Source organism: Phallusia mammillata, chromosome 1 (genome assembly GCF_965637545.1).
Source record: "Phallusia mammillata chromosome 1, kaPhaMamm4.hap1.1, whole genome shotgun sequence".
NCBI classification, from domain to species: Eukaryota; Metazoa; Chordata; class Ascidiacea; order Phlebobranchia; family Ascidiidae; genus Phallusia; species Phallusia mammillata.
The window spans coordinates 1,171,926-1,177,950 of NC_137252.1; the positions used below are offsets into that span (position 1 = coordinate 1,171,926).

Below are 6,025 nucleotides of genomic sequence, written 5' to 3' on the forward strand. Positions count from 1 at the left end.
TTGAAGGGTTGCATAGAAATGTATGCATTGTCGCTTTAACTAGAAAAAATTTGAATTATTCGTTCATAAAAAGTATATTGTCTATAAAAATATGTGAAAAACATATTTGCAAAAAAACCATTGGATCACAAAATAATGTCAAGAATACGTTTATTTGCTTTTGCTCACTTAACTGGTTACTTGAAACTACTCACGTTTCACTTGGCAAGCGTAGTAAGCCGATTCACCACTGCAGTTCATGCGTGACTGCTCCCATCCGATCCCATAATGCAACGCTCCCTGCTGGCAAGTTGTAACGTTGGAAACGGAAAAGTTTGCCGGAGATCCGTCGCCCCAGCACCAACCATTTAACGACGTGTTGTAACGAACTCCGACGAAAACGTTAATGTCTGGAAAAAAATTACCAATAGTATTTTTAAAGCGAACGGTTTTGTCGGCGTTTCCAAATGTTTGGAGACCGAACGCTCACTTGGTGCCAAGAACGATCCTTCATATCTTGTAAAAGTTTGATACGTCTCATTGACACTTCTTAACTTGTTTGAAAGTGGCTGTGTGGTGCTTCCATAGTTAAATATGTCTTTTTGATGCTTTCTTGTGTCAGTGTCAGAAAACAAGGAATATTGTAATGTCCATCCTGCAAACAATCATTATCATTTAAGGTTCAAAAAGCCTTCTTAAAACAGCTTTTGACTTGGCTAACGTAATAAAGTAAAAATTGAAATGTGTAAGTTAAAATGAGATCGATGACAAACTGGTAACAGTAAAGAGCTTACTGTTTTAGTTATTGACCTAAAAACAGAAAATCATTTTCAATTTTCACCATTTGTTTATTCTGATATTTAGATGCTTGATAGGCACAAACGATTTGCAAATGTTGATTTGTCTTTTGATGTTTAGCATCAACGTTTCATAGTGTGTCAGAAAAAAATGCATAGCTTTTAAAAACGCAAACCATTCCATTTCCCGTTGGCCATAAGTTCTTCACAATTGCCTCCAATTGTCACATTCCACCTCAGGTCATTGGGATTAAGTTCATAATTGCAGAAGTAAACTGTTTGACTCGTGTTTTCGGGATTGCTGTTGGAAAAATCGTATGGTTTGAGCTTAAATTTTGTTTCTGTCCAAGGTGTTACCTTTTGTACAAGTCGAAATACCATAGATGTCCGAGAGATTTTGTACTTTTCCAGAAGTTCACTTCAGCCGAATCATATGAGTACTTATAATGTTTACCGGTTTCTATTCCGTAAAAAATATAAACCCGCTGCAAATCTAAAACAACAATAAAAGTCTGTTTGTAAAACATGTGATGATTTAGTGACAATGCAAACAAGATTTTGACTTGACTTGACTATACCGTGTTCCTAAAAGTGTTATCTTGCATCAAATTAAACCTGTCGTGTATTTGTCTGTCATGAGTTGAGTGAGCGTTTTGTTGATCTGTGGGTCATCAGTCATTGCAAGATTTCCACCCAGCAAAGAACATTTCTTCTGTGCAGTGTTTGCATCCACAAGATCGTCAGATAATATCAACACACTGTCCTCCTCTTCTTGATGAGTCTTTGTACAACCTGACAAAAAATATTTCTTACAGTTTTCGTGGATTTCATAATATAGTTGGTTTCGAGGCAACTTACTGTTGTGTTGAGTAAATGAGCATCGAACAAGAACCAACAACACCACGATCTTCCAACCACAAATCATGGCTAACAGTGAGAGATCAACAAAATCTTCTAGTTATATACGGTGTCACTCTTGGTAAAAAGGTTCCAATTATCTCAAATACCTTAACCCTCCCTTGGTTTTATATCTGATAGGCATTACGTGATTTCCACTCACAGTAGAAACGAAAGTCCTTGTGTCCTCCGACGAGGCATCGTCTGACACCTTGGTTTTTATCAACAGGTCAAGTGGTTTTTGTTTGATAGCAAGGAGTGACACCTCGACCCGCTATTGAATAAACATTGGCTTGTTGGTCGCAGTGATATCATGTTTAGTATAGACACGCAATGGTTGAAAGATTTATTTTTGCTGTGTTTTGTACCAGCCATATTGTGTGAACTCTGTAGATGTTATTTGGAAAATCAATATAAGCTCCGTAGTTGGGTTTATCTGAAAGCCCATGTGCCCAATATGAAGAATAAAAGGATGTTGTGAGGGTTCCAAAAACCTGCTCAATGACCTACAGCCAAATTCAAACATCAGCCATCATGATTTGCCACAAAGGGCTTGTCTGTCTCTCAACGTTTTACAGCGAGATTAACCACATAAAAACCTCAACCGAAACATTAGATTGATTCTATCTTGCTGCTTTACTCAACTAAGTTATAAATACCACCAGTTTAAATTTCTGACATGAAAACTTGATTTTAGCTTTTACCGGCAAGCAAAGATTTCATTGCGTTGATTATTGTAGCGGTATATCTTACGAGCAAACCTCAGATTAATTAGTTATTGCATTGTATACAACAATAATTTTCTGCACAAGTTTTTTTTTGTGGTGATGACCCAGAAATGTTTGCCTCAAGGCAAAATACTGGGAATTTAAGTTTCAACAAATCTTACACAGTTTAATTATTTTACGACAAACGCTGCAACACATATCCCGGAGATTGCAGATCAGCATTGTTAAACAACAATTGTTGCAAACATTACAGAGTACATTGCAACAAACAAAAGCAAATGCTTAATATCTTTGATAATGTCGTTGTCGGTGTGCAGATCATTGGAAGTTTGAATATGTGTCGAAATCAGACAGATATTGCATGACGACCGAGTAGCAGTACTTGTACAGTTCCTTAACAACATATCACAAGTTAAAAAGATGTCCAATTGTCTAGCCACTCAGCCTTAAAAGCATTACCTTGTTGTCAACCATATTCGGTCTCATATCTCTCAGGTCTTTTACAGTTCGGAATACATCCACCCGCTTTTGTGCTTTCAAACGATCGAGAATGTTCACCAGAGCGATGAAGGTTCCAGTTCTTGATGATCCGTTGCTAGAAAACATGTCAATATCATTTTTTTTTGTGTACTTATTGATGATTTTTAAAAACTGTCATTAGAATTGCACTTGTACATTCAATTCATAACTAAAATTGTTGCAGCGAATCTGGTTGCTCTGTGTAAAATGTAATCGAATGTTACCTGCAGGCAACCAGCACATAAGGGCAGTTCTGTTTGGCCTTTAGTCGTTGCATTTCCTCAATAATTTTGATGAAATCCATTTCTTTCGGGGGTCGTTCCACGTCATTTCATCCCTTTACTTGCATAAGCATCAATTGAATATCAGTCTGAAAACAGGTGAAACTATGTTTGATTATGCAACGTTTTAAAGCCGGTCTTGAAAAGCAAAAAAAAAAACACACGTGGTTTTCATTCAATTGCTATGTGGTGCTATTTGTTTCTGGGCGCTTTCGTATTCTAATACATTATTTAATGCCAAATGGTTTACACACATTTGACCACAACTAAAATTGTTCGGTTATGAGTAATATTATTTCAAAGTTATCAACTTACAAAGGTCTTTGTTGCAGACCAGACGTTGACAGTTATCAGATTGTGAACGTTGAATTTATTCACATTACATACAGATACCGAAATGTCTTCATATTGTAAAGCTGCATTCATTGGAATCTAAATAAAATTTAAAGTTTTATTACGTAATGAAACTTTGCTTTAAAAAAGCGAATTTACATCAATGATATTCTCCAAATCAATGACAACCAAAGCTCTCTTCTCCACAATCATCTTCCAAAAATTTTCCCTTTCTCCAGCAGCAGGATTTTTTGCAGCGATAAAAAATTCTGAAGAACCTTGTTCCTATATTCAAAACTAGATTAAAGTGGAACAAAGAAAAGTTAGTTCACGAACAAATGTTTTGTCACAAACACAAAGATCATTTACATTCAGACGTGTAAAGCAAATAAACTTTTTGACATTTTACATGAACGGTTTGTCAATGATGTCTGTGCGTAAAAACGACTTTACTGTAAAACACATTAGTACATACGCCAACAATTGCATTTGAAATCGCGATGTGATAAGGAATTGCGTAGTTTATAAAATCACCTGAATATACGAAGCATCCAACTGCTGTATAATCTCAAGTTTCTTGTTCCAAATTTTTACTGCCGTGTTCTTATCTGAACACAATATTTAATATGGTTGAAGGTCAAACAATGTGAGAAATTAACTTACATGTTCTTAGCTGTGGGTGATTTTCCTGCCATTCCTCACCGAATCGCCACATTGACAATGTTTTGAATTCTTGGTCTTGCATTTCTTTGCTATAAAACAAAAGCTTTATTGCTGCTCACACGATTTCAAAGCTAGTTGTAACTGCCGTTTAAATGATAATCTCAACAAAGTGACTACTAATGTGGTACACCAACAAATCGCTTAACAGGAATTAGACTTGTAAACTGGAAAACAAGTCATGTTATTTGATCTACGAAACACAAAATGAGTTACATTTCACTTGAGGTCATCGATTGTAGTTCTTGCACGTCTTTATCTGTTTCTGTTAAATTCTTACGCTCCGTAAGAAGTTTGTAGACGTACATGTACTGTTTCTATAAAAATGCAAATTTAGAAACAGTTATGGTTAACGCGTTGCTGGTTTTAGCTACATTATAAAACTCTCCTCTCGAAAAGAAACATTTTGATTTTATACCAAATTCTTTCGTGTCTTTTGGCTGTGTCTTAGTTAAGTTAGCGTTTGTTGCACATTACCGAGTTTTGAATCATGTCTGTTCGGTTTTCTCTCATTTTTAACACAGTTTGCGGTACATCAACTGTTCCTTTGTCGTCAAGTTCATGAAACAAAGTATCCATTGCTATGTAAGTACCGGTGCGTCCCACTCCAGCACTGCATACAAACAAGTGCTATGTTAACTGATCAAAATAACATATGGTTTTTCAAGTCTTTACCTGCAGTGCACAATGATTGGAGCATTCGTGTTTTGCAAATCATCGACCATGTTACGTAGGTGGATCATGTTGGATGTAGTTACTGGAATCCCATGATCGGGCCAAGTTGTAAACTGCAACTGTGTTATGGTTCGTTGCTCCTGAAACACAAACCAAGTAATTGCACGAATTATTGCGTCATATTTACATACCAAAAACGTGGCGCCCACATGTCGTTTAAAATTGTGCGATTCAAGAAAGTTTTTCCAAGACAAATACTACATTGTTGGTGGTTTACATTTTATGGTTACATTTTTGCCATTTAGCACATACCCTGGTTGTGGATAATTCGAACTGTCGATATATGATTCCTCCTAGACTTGATTCATGTTGTGTTCGAACTTCCAAATTCGACGACAATTTGATTTTGGAGTCCATTTCCGGCCAATATTTTTCACACTTTGTCTGCATTTCAAAACTATTTAGTTATCACTGGTCAAACAATATACCGTTTTCCCCATTAACTTGTTGTAAGATTCGATTTTGCCAGTCAATGTATATTTGCCATAATGTAAACCACAAAAAAACAAAAAAAACTCAACTTTTCCTTTTTCCACCAAGCCAGTAAGCATTACGATGATGTTGGAGTTTTCCTGCCAAACCATCAACCAGAAATCGTTGATTGTCTCCTTCTTCGGACCCTGAGTGGCGATGAACTTCCTCTCGTTATAGTAACCCGGTATATAAGCGGCGTTGATGTAATCGTATCCACCGTTTCCTTGCAAAACCACTCGAGCATGATCGTCTGTAAAACAATGACACGAAAAAAATGTTTAACCTTGTTAATCTAACTACTTCACAATTTATGTTTCAGAAGTGTTACAACAAATATCCAGCGTAATAAAAAACCGTTAACTAATACTAGTCAAATAACAATACCTCTTTTTGTTAGTAACTGTTACAATCAATCAAAATAAAACAAAATTTACTCCAGTTTTACCGTGGATGTGAATTCTGTTATAACGCGGAAACAAATGTACAACAACTATGCCCATTATAAATAAAGGGATTTCTAATACTTACAAGGATAAATATTCTTGTAGCGGTTTCTCACAGC

The 6,025-nt window shown here is 36.1% G+C and overlaps 1 pseudogene across 1 annotated transcript; it reads right to left on the reverse strand.

The window, feature by feature from the left end:
* Positions 1–2,719: 2,719 nt before the first annotated feature.
* Positions 2,720–5,632, reverse strand: LOC145232721 (receptor-type tyrosine-protein phosphatase epsilon-like; annotated as a pseudogene). Its single transcript, XR_013860926.1, has 12 exons — positions 5,511–5,632; positions 5,242–5,373; positions 4,930–5,069; positions 4,732–4,867; positions 4,471–4,571; positions 4,198–4,286; positions 4,069–4,142; positions 3,694–3,819; positions 3,517–3,633; positions 3,145–3,290; positions 2,861–2,996; positions 2,720–2,794 (listed from the first exon to the last, which is right to left on the reverse strand). The product of XR_013860926.1 is annotated as a receptor-type tyrosine-protein phosphatase epsilon-like (transcript).
* Between the last annotated feature and the right edge of the window lie 393 nt (positions 5,633–6,025).